This window comes from Sebastes umbrosus, chromosome 2, assembly GCF_015220745.1.
Source record: "Sebastes umbrosus isolate fSebUmb1 chromosome 2, fSebUmb1.pri, whole genome shotgun sequence".
Classification (NCBI taxonomy): Eukaryota; Metazoa; Chordata; class Actinopteri; order Perciformes; family Sebastidae; genus Sebastes; species Sebastes umbrosus.
The window spans coordinates 36,857,321-36,876,107 of record NC_051270.1 but is presented as its reverse complement, the minus strand read 5'-3'; the positions used below and the strand labels follow the sequence as shown (position 1 = coordinate 36,876,107).

General features: G+C 40.4%; 1 protein-coding gene and 1 long non-coding RNA gene across 2 annotated transcripts in view; one reads left to right on the top strand and one right to left on the bottom strand.

Annotated features, from left to right (window-relative positions):
- Positions 1 to 18,787, top strand: part of LOC119500673 (protein kinase C-binding protein NELL1-like) — a 384,179-nt gene that overhangs the window by 249,092 nt on the left and 116,300 nt on the right. The window lies entirely within an intron of this gene.
- LOC119500687 lies at positions 17,282 to 17,902 on the bottom strand. The gene is made up of 2 exons (XR_005209671.1): positions 17,555 to 17,902; positions 17,282 to 17,409 (listed from the first exon to the last, which is right to left on the bottom strand). It is a non-coding gene; the product is annotated as an uncharacterized LOC119500687 (long non-coding RNA).

Genomic DNA, 18,787 nt, shown 5'->3' with positions numbered 1-18,787 from the left:
AACAGACCTGTTTTTGTCTTTTTATGGGGGAAAAAGGTCTTTAGGTGGAGATAGCAGGTCAGCAGTAGATGTCACTTAGAAGTGGTGTACATCATCTGAAAGCTGGGAACCTGGAGATTCATTGAGATGCTGCTCAGCACTGTGTGTCAAGTTGTTCTAGTCATAAGTCAGAAATAAACATGAATGAATGAATGAATTATTCAAAATGAATTGGAAAAGTGTATAAGGGTTAAGAACATTATGATAGAAGTATGGGATTTCCATCCCCATGCTCTATTATGTCTCATAAGTTGTTGCAGCAATTTGTGGGTTGATACCATTTGTTACACAGATTTGGTGTTAAATTGAACCATTTCTTTCCACTGGAGAATTGATAAAAATTATCAATAATCACTCCAAAACACCACATTAAGACACCAAGACCTTGAGGAACACCATAGAAAAAGCCATGCTGTGATTTGGTTCCAAAAACTTTTGACATTTTGAGATTTCTGCAGGAATTGCATTTGTCGGCGATTGTATCGCGAGCACTTCTGTTGTGTAAACTGCTCAGAAACCCCCTTATTGTCAATCTAGCTATCCATCCATCCTCTGAATGCTCTAGGTCTCTAGTTTGTGGTTGTAAAGTTTCATGAGGCTGTGATTATCCTAGAGGTCACCACAGGTCATTTTATACAGTGAGGTCAAGTTTCAAAAGATGGTCTCACTACAATGAAATGGCTACTATGAGGACTAACATCATCACATATGAATACAGTTGAGCTCATTGGATCCACAAGAATCTCAGATTAACAGTGATACCCAATTAATGTAAATACAATAAAGGCTTTTTAATATATATTATTTCCTTCCTCGTTGCCACTTGTTTTAGTATTTTAGAGTGCCTGGATTGCCTTCCTGTTCATCCTGATTTTCTTCCCCATTTTCCAAGAGAATGCGACACGTTTTGTTTTACGGTTAAATACACAGAGCAGCCAATTATCTGTCTTTCCAAGCTTGTTCAAAACTGCGACCGTAATCTGGGAGAAAATATCTTTCCCTCGAAACATAATTGAAAATGCAGTTTAGTTGTATGGGAACGTAATTTTGTAGGAAACAGGGTTGCTAGACCATAAGAAAAGATTGTGCGCATGTGCCCAAGGCATTCTGAGTGCACAAGATGCAGTTTAGTGACGGTAAAACTTTCAGTTCATGTTCTCTGCGAGGACTGAAGTATGTTCTGTGTATGAAATTAAAATGAATAACGTGATGGTTGAGGTTCCTGGGGGAGAGTTACATGTTCTGCCTAATGTGTTGCCAGTTTGAGATTGGAGCTATTCTGGGAGAGGTCCGCCTCAGAGGAGGCCTTCAGCGAGATAGAATATACTGCCGAGACCCGTTCCCTGGGTCCCACTGGTCTTATAACATGACGTTACACACGAGCAGTAGGATTGAACTATTTGGAGACGCGGCGCAGTGCAAATGACCAGTAATACCCCTGGAAATTAGGGAGAACAAATCCTCCTTCGCTTTTTTTCCGTCTTTGGGGAGTTGAGCGTTTGAGCCTGGGTTTTTTCTCTCCCCAAAAATTTTTTTTGGGGAGAGTTCTACACCGTGCAAAACCACTGGTATCATCCTTTAAACAAATATTGGAAAGCTTCCCGAACACCCGGCCCTCCATCATCACTCCCATTCATTCGGGAGAATACTGTGAGGAAGTTAATCAGTGACAACATAACAAGGTGTATTGAGGAGTAGAATAACTGCAATAAGGAAACGGGGAAAGAATTTGCATAATGATAAAGAGTCATTTCATAGAGGGGGAGTGTGAAATGAGAGTTTGATTGAAGAAAACGTTTCTGAAATCAAACCTTAGAAGTCAAATTGTATTGTAAAGTGACATTTTTTAAAAGAACGTGTGAAATGAAATTTCAACTTTTACAATCGACGGAGTGAAGAAACAGTAACATGACAGTTAATGAAAAAAATCTGTACAAAAAACTTATCGGCTTTCTTTTTTATTCTGAATTAATGCGAGTGAGACGACAGTTAGATCACCCTCAGGATGAGAGGTTGTTACTTTTTATCTCTCTGCAGGGAAACAAAGACAAGACAGCCTCTTCATGATGGATCATAGGGGACACTAGTAAAATACAATGAATGTTGAAGTGAGTGATGATTTAAAAAAGACATGCGTTCACTTCAGTGAATTCAGAGAATGAGGCACAGCAGAGCAAGACAAAGTGTAAGACAGACCAGAGAGAGATTAAGTTTCACATTTAAGTGGATATTTTTTCAGAAGAAGTATGCAGGATTTTTTAAACATTTTTTCTATTTAGAGACCAGTAAAATGTGTTGTATCTAGAGATGCTACAGTTGAATAGTCACCGCTATGGTTAGGGTTTCAAATTAGGTACAATAACTACTAGGTTAATGTGGCGATAGGCAAGTGTTGTGCTTCTACTTATCATCACGAAGTAAATGTTGATTGCACAATGTAATAGCTAAGGAATTGCATCGCAAGGCAAAAGCTTGGGTCCATGTTTACTTCCTGTCAGCTAATGTCATTGAAATACCCTGCAAAAAGAAATAAACTGGAACACATTTGGAATGCTTAACAACTGTGAAATGGTCCGTCGAATAATGACCCTATCGGCGTTTAGATTGGTTCCCTATATAAGCCTCAATTCTGTCTGCCATCGATCACCCGGGAATATGAAAGGCTCCATTTACGGCACAAAGGAAGCACGGCAACCCTTGCACAACCAAAACAGGAAGAGGATAGCACTTTTGTTTTCCCTGGTAGCTTTGTGTAGCTTTGTAGCTATCCCCACTTATCAAAGAGTATCAATGTAAGTTATTTGCTGTTTCTATCCCCAGTCATGGAAATGGTGGACGGTGGAACATCCAAAGTAACTGAGGAAAACAAAATACAGTGTGTCCTGTGCAGTGTTGCCAACTCTTTTCCAATGAAAGTAGCTATAGCGCTAGCTCCAAAAGTCGCTAAAAGTCACCAGATCACGTGATATGCTCATTTGCATATTGATGATATCATCAACAACATTAATTTGCATAAAGCTTGGTGGTTGTGTCGGTTGCAGCGAGGGAGAGATTCACACTTGTTGACCCTCCCGATTTTACCAGGAGACTCCCGTTTTTCATTGCCCTCTCCCAGTTTCCTCCCGGGGTCACAATTCTCCCTTATTTCTCCCAATTTATGACAATTTTTTACACTTTTTTTCCTTTTCATCATCCCCACAGATTCCACCGGGAAACGACAGTTGGTGTAGCTCTATTGTCGTCCCTCGCTGCAACCAACACAACCACTAAGCTTTGTGCAAATTAATGTTGTTGATGATATCATCAATATGCAAATGAGCATATAAGAGACATATAATATGCTATGGTTCAACCACTAATGAATCATATTTACCTCTATACTCTGTGAATAGTATCAACTTGAACTAGTATAGTTCATTTAAAGGGACTATTTGTAAGATTCAGAAATGCTGCTTAACAGCGACACCTGTGCCCTTGAAATCAACGAAAGTCAGCGTCGAGCTCGCGCTTGCTCGCTCTACATAGACATGAACGAGCATCGCTCAAAACAGTGAGGTGACACGTCAGCTAAAACCACAATATCACTCCATATTTCACCTGCTTGGCAGTAATGTTAGCTGACCAGACGAAGGTCTCTCCATGAATCAATGCTGATCCTAGTGGTGGCTTTTCCTGCTCAGCGCAGGCTTCAGCAGCGGGGCTCCTCAACGAGTTACGTTATCGCCTCCCGACTGCAGCCGGCAGCCGAAGACACCGGCACCCGGTCGGTAATGAGACGATAACGTAACTCGTTGAGGAGCCCCGTCACTTCACAAGACACGGGAAACCTCTGTTGGTCTGGAGGAGCTGCAGCATTTATTTCTGCACAAACGTCCACTGTACATTCACTAGATATTCTCAGAGCTAAACTAACTCTTCTGCAGTGTGGAGTGAGCGCGCGTTCACGTCTAGAGGTGGAGCGAGACAGCGAGGACGCGCACGCTGTCTGAGTGAAGGCGAGCAGGCAGCGGAGACGAGGCTCCGGACACCCGCGAGCGCGCATACGCGAACGCGCATGTGAGCCGACCCGCTACATTTATACGCTTAAAAAGTTACAAACAGTCCCTTTAACCAATCCACAATCTTAACCTAACCTTTACCAGTGTGTTGTTCTTGGTTAAATCTAACTAGTATAGTTCAAGTTGTACTAGAATAGTATTAACTGGAACCTAGGTCTTGTGTTGTTGTGTTTTGTTGCTGTCGCTTCTGCTGTTGTGGTCATTGTTGGTAAAGATTGTAATGTGATTATGTACTGAAATGTAGCCTAAGAGTTGAGTTGACTCCGGAAAGAATAGCTGGGATTCAGCCACAGCTAATGGAGATGCGAATAATAGATGAAAGAGCAGTCTATGCTCGCGACACAGCGCAGTTCGAGCTCACGTTTAAGCGTCGCTCGACACAGCGTGCAGCACCCGAAGTTGGGCTTTTCTTGACACAGTGAAAAGCCGCCGTGTTGCGGCTCAAGCCGCTGGAAATAACGGGTTTCAGAGCAGAGTGGTGCCGTTGTCACATTGTGTCTGGAAGGGCCTTCAGTTAGTGAGAGAGAGAAGGAGAGAGAAATGGAGTGTAAGAGAAAAGAATAGTCAAGCAGGAGCAAAAATGAATGAAACGGATGAATATTAGTTTATGCTACAGATTCATACGGCAAGTTTTCTTTCCCGGTAGTTAATGGTAAAATCAAAAGTTAAACATAACTTTTTTTTTAAGGTCTCAAGGTTGGTGAAAGAGTAGAGGAAGAGACCCCTGCTGTTGGCAGAAGAGCTGTGGACTGCGATTACTCTGAGCAGCATTGGGAATGAATTACAATATGATATATTTTTTGATATTTTTCTCTTTTTTTCCGTGATGGTCTGAATAGGTTGCTAAATGTGGCTCTTGTAGTCGGCTCTGAGGAAAACGGAGAGCGATCCAGTTGTCTTTGTGACAGCGGCGCCAACAATCATACCACTTGGGAACGCTAGGGGGAAGTTGAAAACTCTGAATATTTGTTGAACCAACATTGAAAGGGATGCAAAACAGGGAACTGCCAAAGTCTATGTTTAATATTTTCATATTTTTAGAAAGTTGTATTATAACAAACATCCTCATTGGCTCCTCCTTATCTGAATGCAGATTTAGTACAACGCTGTATTTACATTGAGCAATCTTTATATTCATATTCTCCATATTTGTGTGGCCATTTTGATTGATGCTTAATATTGTGACTTTGATATGTAAACGTGCATATTGTAACTGATTTGTATGAGTTAAACACTAGCAGAATGGATTTAGGTGAAAGAAGCCCTGGTGTGGATCTGTGGTTTCAGCTTGTAGTTCTACATTTGCCTCCATCTTTATCTCCAGCATCTATGAGACATAATGTAGGTTAAATATTGTGTATGAAATAGGATAGGATACTTTTTTTTTTAACATTTAACCAATCCACAATCTTTACCTAACCTTTACCAGTGTGTTGTTCTTGGTTAAATCTGGACCGAGTTCTCCAGTGTCTACGTCTTGCACTTTGCAAACCCACTCCAACCACCTCCTTACAACTTGTGTGTGTGTGGCACAAGAATGTAGCACTTCATAGCCTGCCTGGGACAAATGTTGCCAATGAACATAATCCAGGTGGTAATTACGTTTCCTCCAAAACGCGTTAGGCCAAACCATATAAAGAGATTTTAAAGGGGACACATTATGCTTATTTTCAGGTTCATATTTGTATTTGGTGTTTCTACTAGAACATGTTTACATACTTTAATGTTTAAATACACATTATTTTCTTCATACTGTCTGTCTGAATATACCTGTATATACCCTCTGTCTGAAGCGCTCCGTTTTAGTACATTTGAATGGAATTGCAACGGAATTGCGTTGCTAGGCAACAGCTTGGGTCCAAGTTTACATCCTGTCAGCTGATGTCATTCACATACACTGCAACGGGAAATAAACTGGGACACTTTTAGAATGTGTACGTTTAAAACTTTGAAATGGTCTAAACATTGTATATTTGTGACATCACAAATGGACAGAAGTCCTAACGGCTTGTTTGAAAAGCTCAGTTTCTGAAAACGGGCTGTGTGTATTTCTCTGTGGATTAAGCGCTTCGATACTTTCACAGTATTTATATATCACTTAAACCTGCTTTATAATATAAAGCCATGAAAATGTCACTTTTTATAATATGGGACCTTTAAGAGACAGGGCTGAGCTGAGAAGCCTCAACTCACTGTTTATTTTTAAAAAATTAATGCAACAAGGGCACTTTACAAAACAAAATACATTTATTAAGGAACAACTCGAGAGAAGTTTTTATTAGACACAAATCTATTGAAGGAGCTCTCATATAATTTTGCATCTTGATACATATCTGTTTAATATAATGCAGTTTGTTTGCTGTTTGCTCCAGAACCCCATCGAGTTGAATCTATTGAAGCTGGAGATACCACAGTGACATGTATAGAGAGCAAAACATACGGAAGAGGTAATACAGCATGTGAGGTATGACAGATATTTTAAATCAATCAGCTTTAATCTTGAAGAGCACTTTGATGCATGTACATGTTGTTCATATACACGGGGTCACCAGCGGATTCAGATGCACCAACTTCCCAGGTCTGATTATCATGCATCCTTCGCTCTGTAGTTTTGGAAGTGGGCTGTCTCGCAGCTGGCAGAGCAGATGACAAGTGCGGATGTTGTCAGAAGCAGATGTGACGCCGCCTGCATAGCTGATGTATTACCAACGTTAGTTGTCAACGTCTTATCTTAAAGAAGACCTGCGATGTAGAGAAACAGGTATAAATATGTGTTGTTGATGCAGTTGTCAAGAGGACAGGAGCTGCTCTTATTTAGCAGATCGTCTAGTTCGCCGTTGCAGTTGTTGTTTTTTTTTTTCTGTTGAGTCTTAGATTTTCAAATTAAAGTCCAACTCAACGTTTTATGGCGTCAGATTTGTCATGTCGCAAGTGCGATAAAACACGCTCGCAAGCAGATTATATTATTTCACAAGCACAGATATTAGCTGCCACTCGCATGATATATAACCCTGCGTACCAATCCAACAACCGAGTGTTATACTGACAGCTGCGAGTGAGACAAACAAAACATAGGGAGAGGCAAAGAATGGCGCTAGAACTGAGCAGCAAGCACACAGAGCAGCCGCCACCTGCAAGAGAGCGTCTGCTTGGCGTGTGCTGGAGGACATGCTGCATATTACCTTACAAACACTAACAAAAGTAACATTTGCATTTTTGGAACATAAAACAGCAGACCTAAACTACTCAGCATGCGGGACTAGGCAGGCATGATGGGAAATGTGGGCCGTCCCTGTTGCTACGATACTCGGGGCACTTTCTGCATATGCATATGAATAAAATAAAAGTAGCCTAGCGGCCAGCAGATTTTAGTAAGTTAGTTAGTTACTTTTCCATACTCATAGCTCTTCTACTCTTACTTCGTTCAACATTAAGTCACTGCTCCCGACAGAACAACACCACGGTTGAATTTCAGCCTACATGCATGTTTTTTTGTAGATTACAGCACACTTGTAATGCTCTGCAGAAGGATTTCTGTTTTGTTTTTGTAATGATTCTGTACTGAGGTGGGTCACAGGTTCTGATATTGTAATGATTCTGTACTGAGGTGGGTCACACAGATACTGATAATGCAAATATGCATCTTTTTATATTGTAGACTGTTGTAGTCTAATTTATGAAACACTTTCTATATAAAAAGGGAGTTGAGTTCTCTTTTTAAAGGAGAATTTGAAAGTGTAAATGACAGTTGTCGGGGCATAAAACCAAATGATCTGTTGATCTTTACGAACCAAGACATCCATAATCCAACAATGGCATGTTTAAATCAAATCGAATCGTAAAATAAATCGGACACCATACGATTTGTCTCGAAAACTGGAAGAAGGACGAATTTGTGTGCAGAACCGGCCAGGGAGTTTGCTGAGCGTCGTGTCAACTAAAGTGTGTGAGATGAAAATCCTCCAAAACTGCTCATTTTGGTTGGTCATCACTGGTTTTGTTTTTTTAAGGGATTGTATTAGGGATTAGGATTAAGATTACATTTTGGATTAAGTTGGGATGAAAGTTGAAAAATAACTCTTTTTCCATTATCTGCCAAAACCAAGATAATCCTTCACTACATTAGTGCCTCACTGTGTCCTAGCTGAGTCTGGATGTGACTTTACATTAAAGTTGTTTTTACACAATTTTGACCAGATATTTTCTAAACTTTTACTTTTATAATTCACGTTTACAGGGACAGTCATCATCAATCGATGACAATGACAGTAAATAAGCAATTTTTGGGGATTTTTACAGGCCAAAAGACGTCTAGATGTCGAGGTGGGGCTGTATAACAATGGACTATATTTGGAGAAAAGTTAAAGTAGCCAATAAAATAGATTGTACAAGACAAGTATCGTAGAGGGCAAACAAAAGCCCCGTAAACACACTGAGGCTAAAATAAACTAATCGATACATGACAAGACATTAAGATTTGCTGAAGAGGCACAGTCATGTATCAATGACACAATGGAACAAAATAATTAACACAAGTATACCGGCTAAATGAACATGCACACAGGTAATCTAACCTTAATGCTATTATGATGACTGTACGGTGTCAAGTATGCCCATTGTATACTCTAGTTGTATTACAAAAGGACATTCAGCCTTGTAAATACATTTCAACATATTGTGCAACTCACACAGCAAAGAGGTTTTGCTTGTAAGACTTTTCCATTGTTTGTTGATCTTATTTCAGGTTGCTTCAAGTGGCGCTAGTTGCCATTCGACGTATTCTCACGCATACGAACCGTTGTTCGTATGATACCTTGAGAAAAAGTTATTCTACGAATGTCCAACAACACGTGTCAATTTCCGCTCGTTACATGCATACGGTCCTTTCATAATAAATTTCCGTCTTCACAGGAAACAACTTCCTTAGGTTTAGGCAAGAAAGCTACTTAGTTAGGTTTAAGAAAAGATGGACTTGGTTAGGTTTAGGCGACAAAACTACTTTAGTTAGATTTAGGAAAAAAAGATCATGGTTTGTCTTAAAATAACTCCAGAAGTAGCGTTACTCATGTGACAAATAAATCAATGTTGACTTCTGGTTTCACACGGGACACGAATGCCGACCTCCTGGGCGAAAGTCCCCTATTTTTTGACCCACACACAAATTGCTTTTGAGGGATATACACCAATTATAGTGCATTACTTTTCGTACTACTACGAACAGTGTATGAGACCAGCCTGGGCCATTTAACAAGTGGTGGAGGTGGTATACCTTTACCCAATAATCAAACTTTGCTCCATATAATTGAAATAAGCAATACAAGGAACTCTTACTCTGATTATTAGAATATAAATTTACAAGTGAATGTAAAAGAGTTTTATTTTAAGGTTGGTGTTTGTTTAGAATTTGGGTTTGGAGTTACGATAAGGATTTGAAGTGATGTTTAAGGTGTTTTGTTGAGTTAGAGTTGAGGGTTAGGCACCGATAGATCTTCTGATCAACAGAGTGTGCATCATGCGTGCCTCGAGAACATAGATTTACACAGCACAGACTGCCGTCGCAGCGGAACACCGAGGACCATGGGGAGTTTCCCATGAGTATGGTAATACACACGCATGTTCAGATGGCCCGAGGACACACATATGTGTGTTCGTGCACATGTTGGAACATGAGAGCCCGCTCAGCTGCCGTTCATCTGGAGGATGCGACCTCTCCTCCTCCTCCTCTGTCCTCCAGCTGCTCTCTGCTGTCAGAGGGAACCAGAGGGGCTGGCCTTAATTACGGCAAAGAGGTTGACTATGACACTGACGCAGGACGTGGCGGCGGCGGCGTCTCCAGGCCGGGGCCGAACAGGGCACGCCTCGCTCCCTGTTGCTGCATCCGGAGACAATGATGACAATAAGAGCTATTGCGGACCATCTGCCGCCGCTGCCCTCCCAACAGCCGCCGACTCAGGGACAAATAACTCTGTGTGTTGTGTGTGTGTGTGTGAAAGCTGCTTCTTCAAGCCTTCTCCTCAGCTACTCTACAGTCACTTGGCTGTTTCTCCCGCTGGGCCTCATGCTGACACATCTACCTTTCAGGAAAATGGGGCACAGCAGCAGCGGGGCATGTAAAAATATTTACAAACTCAATTAAAAATGTAGGAGTCTGTTAAAAAATCCTGAGGAAAAAAAAAAGACCCTGAAGTCTCAATTAACAAAAATGTATTTTTAGCTTAACACAGAACCCAGAACATACTGGGCTCGTTGACCTGAAGTATAATAACAAGGATAATATCAGTGAAATTACACTCAATATTACAAGTTTGTTTCCGTACGATGCTCAGAGTATGCAAAACATTGTTGACACGTGAAATTGCTTGGAAATATATATTTAATTTGACAGTGATTTAATTTGATTCTAATTCTTTCTGCAAATAATGAAACAATAAATGAAAATAATAAAGTATAGTTCTGATAAAATCACTTACATTCTGCCCACAACTGCTTCGACTGCTGTGGTTACACTTTGATGCCACTAAAGCAGGAATTAAATTGTGAAAGTAACAGATTCACAAAACAGTGAAAGGTTGTGTTTTCCCACGAGACTCACATTTTAGTGTCTCTGCCGGAGTCTCACAGACATGAACCGAAAATATCTGATAGTCGCACTATCACAGGAAATGTATTATGTGTGTTGACGTCTCCCAAAAGCAACAGGGGGACAGAAACATGTCAAAGCAGACACTAGTCTGTATTTGGTATTTCATTTCAAAGAAAAACCTTAAAGCTTACACCAGTCATTTTTTTGCACCAAAGCGCAACAAGCTGTGAACACAGTGACAAAATATGTAGCAACATTCACATTCAATTAAAGTTGTGTTTTTGGCCACCTGGTCCAATATTCACTCTCTTTTTAATTTGCTCTGCACCAACTCCTGAGAAATGATAGGCTCTTAAGCAGATAAATGCTCCTCTATATATGTTCACTAGCTAACTTTGTTCATCCGTGGTTTGGTGCTGAGCAGTTATGGTAGAATCATAGATATAAGGATGCTTTCACATCAGGGACCCAGGCCTGGATCAGAGTACACTTGTCCCCAAAGTCCAGTTCGATTGATTAGTGTGAACGCTCCGTACCGTACGCGGGCACAGTTCGTCGATCCGTACCAGGGTCCACTTGAAAAGGTGGTCTGGAGTACGGATCATGTGTACTCGGCTACGATTCGCATCAGGTGTGAAAGCAAACCGTACCGAAACACGGAAGTGGTCCCTATTTAAAGAGAGTAACGTTAGCAGTTAGCGAGTAGTTTTGAAAGGGCAGGCTTTATTCAACGCCGCCGGTCTCCTCCGAAATCTGTATACATACAAAACTGTTTCATATCTACAGTATGTCTGTATCTGCTTGCAGCATTCGCCGATCTCATCCTCTGAACTGCACAACCGTGGATGATACAGCAGGAAGACCAGCGTGTAAAAAAATCTAGACAATAGGTGATGGGGTTGAGTGATGTTTGTTATTTTATTTAGCTGATTTAATGGTCTGTCTCTGAAGAACGAGAGACGCTCAGCTGCTCGGTGGGCAGAGAGAGAGACGGGCTGGGGGTGGAGACAACGTCTAGAGTCGGCATATTTTCACATCAAACTCTGTGAAATAAGAGTTGATTTAGACCAAACCAGAGTTGGTGATTGTTAGAAAGACTAACGATGACAGTATTGGTGAGTTTTATTTTGTTTCTGTCCAGTTTGAATGAAGTGTTTTACGATGCTCCGCTACGTACAGCTGATCCCAACATAAGCAAAAATACACGTGGATGATGGCGCAAGTGTGCTCGGGTACGGAACAACTTTACTAATGTGAAAGCTGACCAGAGAGGGGGGGCACGGTACGGATCAATCTTACCTAATGTGAAAACGCCCTAAGAAATGGATGTAGTATACAACCATGTGTTGTAGAATGATAAATGAATGAACCTCGTATCTTGAAAAATCAATGCATTCTAATAGCAGGTAAATTTACTCATTTACGCTAGTATTAAATCTGTCCGGACTTCTGGATTCATCACGTGTGTTGATGTTTTTTTACATTAGTAAAAAAATAAAAACTAATGTCTTAAATGTCCATCTCGGCTATCAGCACATCACCACAGTGAATGACTCTCAGTTCCCAAACTAATAATCCATGAAGGGTTTTTTTTTTCAACATAAAAAAGTAGTCCTTCTTACTTGTGCCTCCCACATGAACTTAAACTGAATTAATGTCCTAACACCCACCACACTCCACCACCAGATTAAAACTCAAAATAAACCTTAATAAAATCAACCATAATGTGATACCCTCATTTACACCTGCACTCACACACAAGCGTTTTGCCAGCATCCGCTCCAGGTACAGCAGCTGCCTCTGGATGGGAATAATAATGAAGCTAATTAAGCGCTCCCACACTGTGTTGTCAAATATTTATAGTCCAATATCGGCTCTGCTGTCAAATGATTACTGCCTGTCATCGATGAAGTCACAACAAGTTCAGTGTTACTTTGATGTCTCACAGGTTTCTTTTTTGTATCCTCGTCTCTTTCACTTTCCGTTCATGCTTCTTCCTGGTTCGGCATCTTTTTCCGTCCCAGCTTTTGTTCTCCGTTTCTATCTTTAATTCCCCTCCGTTTGCTCTTGTATTTGTGTTTCCATCCCTGTTTGAATGTATCTTGTTTGTCTCTCTTTTGTCTTCCTCCGTGATGTGCAGTGAGTCGGAAAAGATGAAAGATATTAATTTACCATAGTAACCAAAAAACAAGGTCAAAACTGCCAGGGTAATTTACAGTTCCACACCTCCTCACCTAGCTTTCTGTTGCTTTCTTTCCCTATCAGCAGGGTGAATGGTGACTGATGGGATGTCAATTAGATCATTCAGGTTGTTAGCCACGAGGCATCGCCGTTACCTAGCAACAGCTTACTAATGGTTGAATATGGCCAATAATCTGAAACAAGTTCTCATGTGGACTTGCATAATAGTATGTAGATGACCTTCCTGACTAATTTGGTTGTGTGTGTGCATGTGTGTGTGTGCGTGTGTGTGTGTGTGTGTGTGTGTGTGTGTGTGTGTGTGTGTGTGTGTATGCGTGCATGTGTGAGTGTGTGTGTGAGTGTGTGTTGCAACCTGACACAATGAGAGCTAAATTCAACCATCTGCTGCTGTGCCCTGCCCACAGTCCTGAGCACAGGGTCAATCAAGGGTGTGTGTGTGTGTGTGTGTGTGAGACTGATGCAGCTCGTAGAATAGTAATGCATGCTGGCTGTGCCTGGGGGGAAAAATGTAAAAAACAGTAGACATGGTGGAAACACAATGTGACCGATGTAAAGAAAACACCCAAAATGCACACAAACGAGTTTTGGAGGCGAGTTTTTCTGGAGGTTTTCTTCATCTAGTTAGTGACGTCTCGGAGAACAACTTGCAAACTTGCTTTTTGTCATCTTAATCTCACAACATCAAGGCCAACTGGTGAGACAGTTTTTATTTAATAAGCTTTTTTTTGCTGCTTTATGGTTCTGATTGTTTTAGGAAGTGTTTAATCAGTGGGGAGAAGTGAGAAGAACATGTTGTCTGTGTGATGTTGGCTAATCTTTGGTCTAAATGTGTACAGTCAGTCTACTACTTCATCATCATGGTGGACAAGCTGTTGCCGTAGCAGACGGACTAACTCTGACCAGTTCACCTAGTATTTATGTGTTGACACAACCTGTTCACTCTCCCGCGCTTGGTCAGTGGGAGGATGGTCGGGTCGAACAAACACAGACTTTCATCCAGGAGGCCGCCGTTTGTGTCCCGTGTGAAAACAAGTCAACGTTGACTTATTTGACCTTTTGTTATGTAACTAACATACTTAACTAACGTCACATACGTAAGTCACGTAACAAACATACCTATTTTAACCGGAAACGCATCATCTTTTCCTAACCCTAACCAAATACTTTTGTTGCTTAAACCTTACCAAGTAAACCTAAAAACTAAGTAAACCTACATTGGAGGTTTATTTTAAAAGAAAAACCAAAAACACTATGATTGTAAAGAACAGAAACTGTATATTTCCTGTGAAGTTTATTTTGAAAAAAAACACTGCGCATGTAAGGAGCGGAAACTGTATGTTTCCTGTGCTGAAGTTTATTTTGAAAAGACACTATGCATGTAAAGAGCAGAAACTGTTTAATATGATAACAAGTTTTTTTTTTAAAACAAAAAAAAAACACTGCCTGTAACAATGGGAAACTGTATGTTTCCTGTGAACATGGAAGTTTATTTGGAAAAAAAAAACACTTAACATGTAACGAGCGAAAACTGTACATTACCTTTGGACATGGAATTTTATTTTGAAAAAAAAAGAAAAAACAGTATGTATTTTGCATCCCACAGACAATTGTGGGCACCAACAAGGAAACCATACTGAAGGATGCTCATTTCGGAAGATTCATATTGTTTTCTAATGAAGCTATATAGAGGATTGGGCACAGGGTCAGAGCATTGAGTTTTATCAGTCAGCTAAAATGAGTGGATTCCTTTATTTAACTTCCTTTGGAGTCGTCCAACAGTGTCCTCTGGGTTTTGACCACTCAGTGGTTTCATACAAAGAAGTGGAAGTGTATTATTCTGCAACACCTTTTTAACGGTCTGCTATTGGCTCGAGGGCATGCACATTAAACAAGAGCGCAATGGTTTTCAAGCTGAGGCCGTTGCACAGGGGTGAGTGAGCCCATAATTATAGCTGTATTAGTGCCGGGATCAAATCTGCTTAATGGTCAATTGCATTTTTGTCCCTTGTTTAAACAACCTCGAAAGTACCATTCGGAGTAGGTGTGTGTATATGTGATGTGTGTGTGTGTGATGTGTGTGTGTGTAGCCAGGCTGCACATATCTTTGTTGAAACCCAGTCAACCAGTCAAAAGCACTGATTATTTGTGCTATACTTTGTCAGTTGGTAGTTTATCCGTTCTTATTTGGTGATGAGGTGGTAGTTTTGACCAATAAACCGATGGGCATTATATTTTGTGCTTATTTGAGGTTTCTTTGCACAGTTTGTTGACTTTATATTTAGATTCATAGGTTTCAGGTTTCTCAGGGGAATATACAAATCTGGTGTCTATGTTTGAGACAGTACCTCAGCAGAAAAACAACAACATTGGTCCTTTGTTCTTTCCCAGCAAGCAACCTCTTCTGGGTCTGTGTAATGACATGTCATCTCTCAGACGCAAAGAGGAAAGTAGTATTACATCATCCTCACCAGCAGTCAATGTTGGTTCCTATAGAGGTGGTAGATCAGAAAACAATATGGGCCGGTTTGGAAAGCACTAACAAGCAACCTATTTCGTCATGTAATGTAGGTTGGAGGGCTTGATGGTGTGTCCTATAGGGAGAAAGGGAAAGCAGAGAGTTTTGACATTACAATGTTGTGCCAGGTTCGAGCCTAAAATGTTTTTGAGCTCCTCGGGCCTGAATAAAAATAGCCAGAATCAGGCTTTGGGTTGAAGTTTTAGCCCTGTGCGGGACTCTCGGAAGCATCCTCGCCTTTAGTCCGAGAGTAGAGGGACATTGATTTCTTCGAGGTATTCAAACAAAGTGTGTTTTTGTGATTACATGTATTGGTCCGCAGGACTGCAGCTGCCCTGAAAACAAAGGAAAAAAGTACTAATGAATCATGAGTACTCAGCTCAGCACTACTGCTGGCAGCTTTTCTCAGTTTTCCTCTGGCAGCATCTGTGTTTACCTCTCAGCTTCTTACCCCGTCTTCATACACAACAGCATCTGCACCACTTCTGATTATCAGCCTTTCACCGGAACAACTTCGTGTGTGTGTGTGTGTCTCAGTGAATGTGCAAGGATCCACATGTGCATCTCGGCTTATGCCTCTGCAGAGGTGGTTCTAGACCATTATAAATTGGGTGGGGCAAGCTGGGGATGCATGCAATTCTAGGGTTACCAAATATGTTAAGCACAATTGTAACATACCAGCTCCACACTCATAGGTATGGTTATCAAAAGACTAACAATACACATAAAACAATATGCACAAGAATACTCATTCATTGTTAACGTACATTTTATTTACCGCTGCCCATGAATAATTACAATTTCCCCTCTCTGGGGATAGTATGTACAAAATAATTCACCATAATTAGGGGCCAAGAGGTTGCTGGGGAACCAGACAAATCTGCAAGCTAATGTTTGATTTGCTCTGGAAGATGCGGCTGGTTCACCACCGCTTTGGACAGATTTCCAACAACCTGAGATCTGACGGGCCGCTCACAACCGTTGATCTAATATGGGGCTTGTTTGAGACGATGACTGTAAAGAAGAGCGCCGTTGAGGCGTTTTGGAAAACAACCAACATGGCTGCAGCTGATGTGGAACTTCCTGTTGAAGCCGCTGACATCGCCAGACCAAAATCGCAAATGCGGCGTCTATCAGAGCAAATAAAACATATCAATCACAGACATATTGAATCGATAATTATTGATGCTACACCATCACCGCTCATCTCTGCACGCTGTACTCTGTTTACATTTTTCTGTTGCTCAGCGCTACGACACAAGTTCCGTTGCTCTAATTGGTTGTAGGTCTATCCAATTGTGTCCTGAGGCATTTTGGTCCTCGCCCGTTGTCTGGCAATGTCAATGCTAGTCCAGTCATTGCAAAGCTGACTCAGAGCTATTGCTCAACTGACCCGTATGAGTATAGAACAACATTTTTTTTTCAGTTTTGGTGAGCTCTTCCTTTTACCCCAAAGTTGACTCACTTGTCTAAAAGTAAAAGTGAACACCTGCTCTTTCCAGTTGACCTGAGGGGTCTGGAATCTTCGTAACATACGAGTGACTCAGAGAGGCATTTAGGTCCCAGACCGCTGAGTGCTTTATAGACAGGTACTGTAATATATTTTTAAAAATATATCCTTAGACAGGCACAGGAAGCACTAATATGTGAGGTATGTGATTCACCACCTTCAAAGTAGTTGATAAAAAAAGTATGTACACCTTGGCTTTGTGACCTAGTGCATGACACATTGTCTCACTGTGATCTGAAAGACCCCATAGTGTCCACTTTTACTGTTACTGTACGTAAGCATGCAATGTGCTGAACAGGTGAAAATGGTCATTCTGTTCTTACATAATTTATTTTGCGATGAAGGAAGGTAAACCTCAGATACACTGAGTCTGCAACAGGAAAACTTTGTTTATTTTTTTTTTTATTTTGCACAAATTAAGATTAGACAAATATAACAAAAAGTAATCATAAACAGTGCAAGAAGAGGCAAAAAACCCACTGGGTTTATTTGAAGTCTCCACCTAAATAGTGTTAAAATTCCACAATGTTATAGAGAACAATGGATTACTATACAGATATAATGACTACATAATTGTGATAACAAACAATTAGTACAACATAAAACACAGGATTATATTTGTGTGTGGATATTGGTTAAATACCTACATTGACTCCAAAGCAATAGTAATACATCACACTGTGAGTGGAAAAAAAAAAGAAAAAAATCATACATGGACAATATGGGGCAAATCAGTTACAAAACAGCAGTTAAATGACCCTTTAAGCATCTTTTGAAACATTTAAAGGTCCCATATTGTAAAAAGTGAGATTTTCATGTCTTTTTTATTATAAAGCAGGTTTAAGTGATATATAAGTACTGTGTAAGTATCAAAACACTGAATCCACAGAGAAATACATACAGCCCATATTCAGAAACTGTGTGTTTGAAACAAGCCGGATTTCTGTCCATTTGTGATGTCACAAATCCACAATATTTAAGACCATTACACGGTTTTAAACTAAAACATTCTAAATGTGAATGAATTACATCAGCTGACAGGAAGTAGACATGGACCCAAGCTGTTTCCTAGCAACGCAATTCCGTTGCCATTCCGTTGAAATGCGCTAAAATGGAGCGTTTCTGACAGAGCATGAATACAGGTATATTCAGACAGACAGTGTGAGGAAAATATATTTTTTTTTTAACATTAAAGCATGTAAACATGTTCTAGTAGAAACACAAAATACAAACACAAACCTGAAAATTAGTATGATATGGGACCTTTAACTGATTAACAGTTTTTTGATAGATGTGAAAAGTTACTCCATAATTTGCTACCTCTAAATCTCATCCAAAATTGACCTCTACTAATGAGAAATTTAGGAGGATGAAGATCTAAAGATTGACAAGTTGAGTAAGAATGGACCTTAGAATTTCCTTTAAAATAAGTCTTGAACTGCTCAGGAATATTCCCTTCACAAGAAGGTATCTTATAAATCAAAACACATATTTGGAAAATATTGATGTTTTAAATAGTTAGAATCTGGAGTTTCTGAAATAGAGGAGCAGAACTTTATACTATATCTGTCTTTATAACTCTGTGTGGATGAGCTGTGTTTGGTTGCTGTGTGGATTCATCCTCTACGCTGATAATATTTCATTGTAAAACACCAGAGACCGCTACAGTGGATTGTGTCTGTCTTCTGTGATATAAATCTTTCCGCTTCGACAAAGCAAATTAAGTTTGCGTTTAGGATTTCACTCGCAACAATACGACCTCCGCTGTGCAGTAATCCGTTAAACTGTGAGGAGAGGTGCACACGGCACCGCCTTCGCCTGCCTGATATATGGATTTATTTCAGTTAGTGGGCACCCAAGAGTACTTTTCTAAGCTTTGC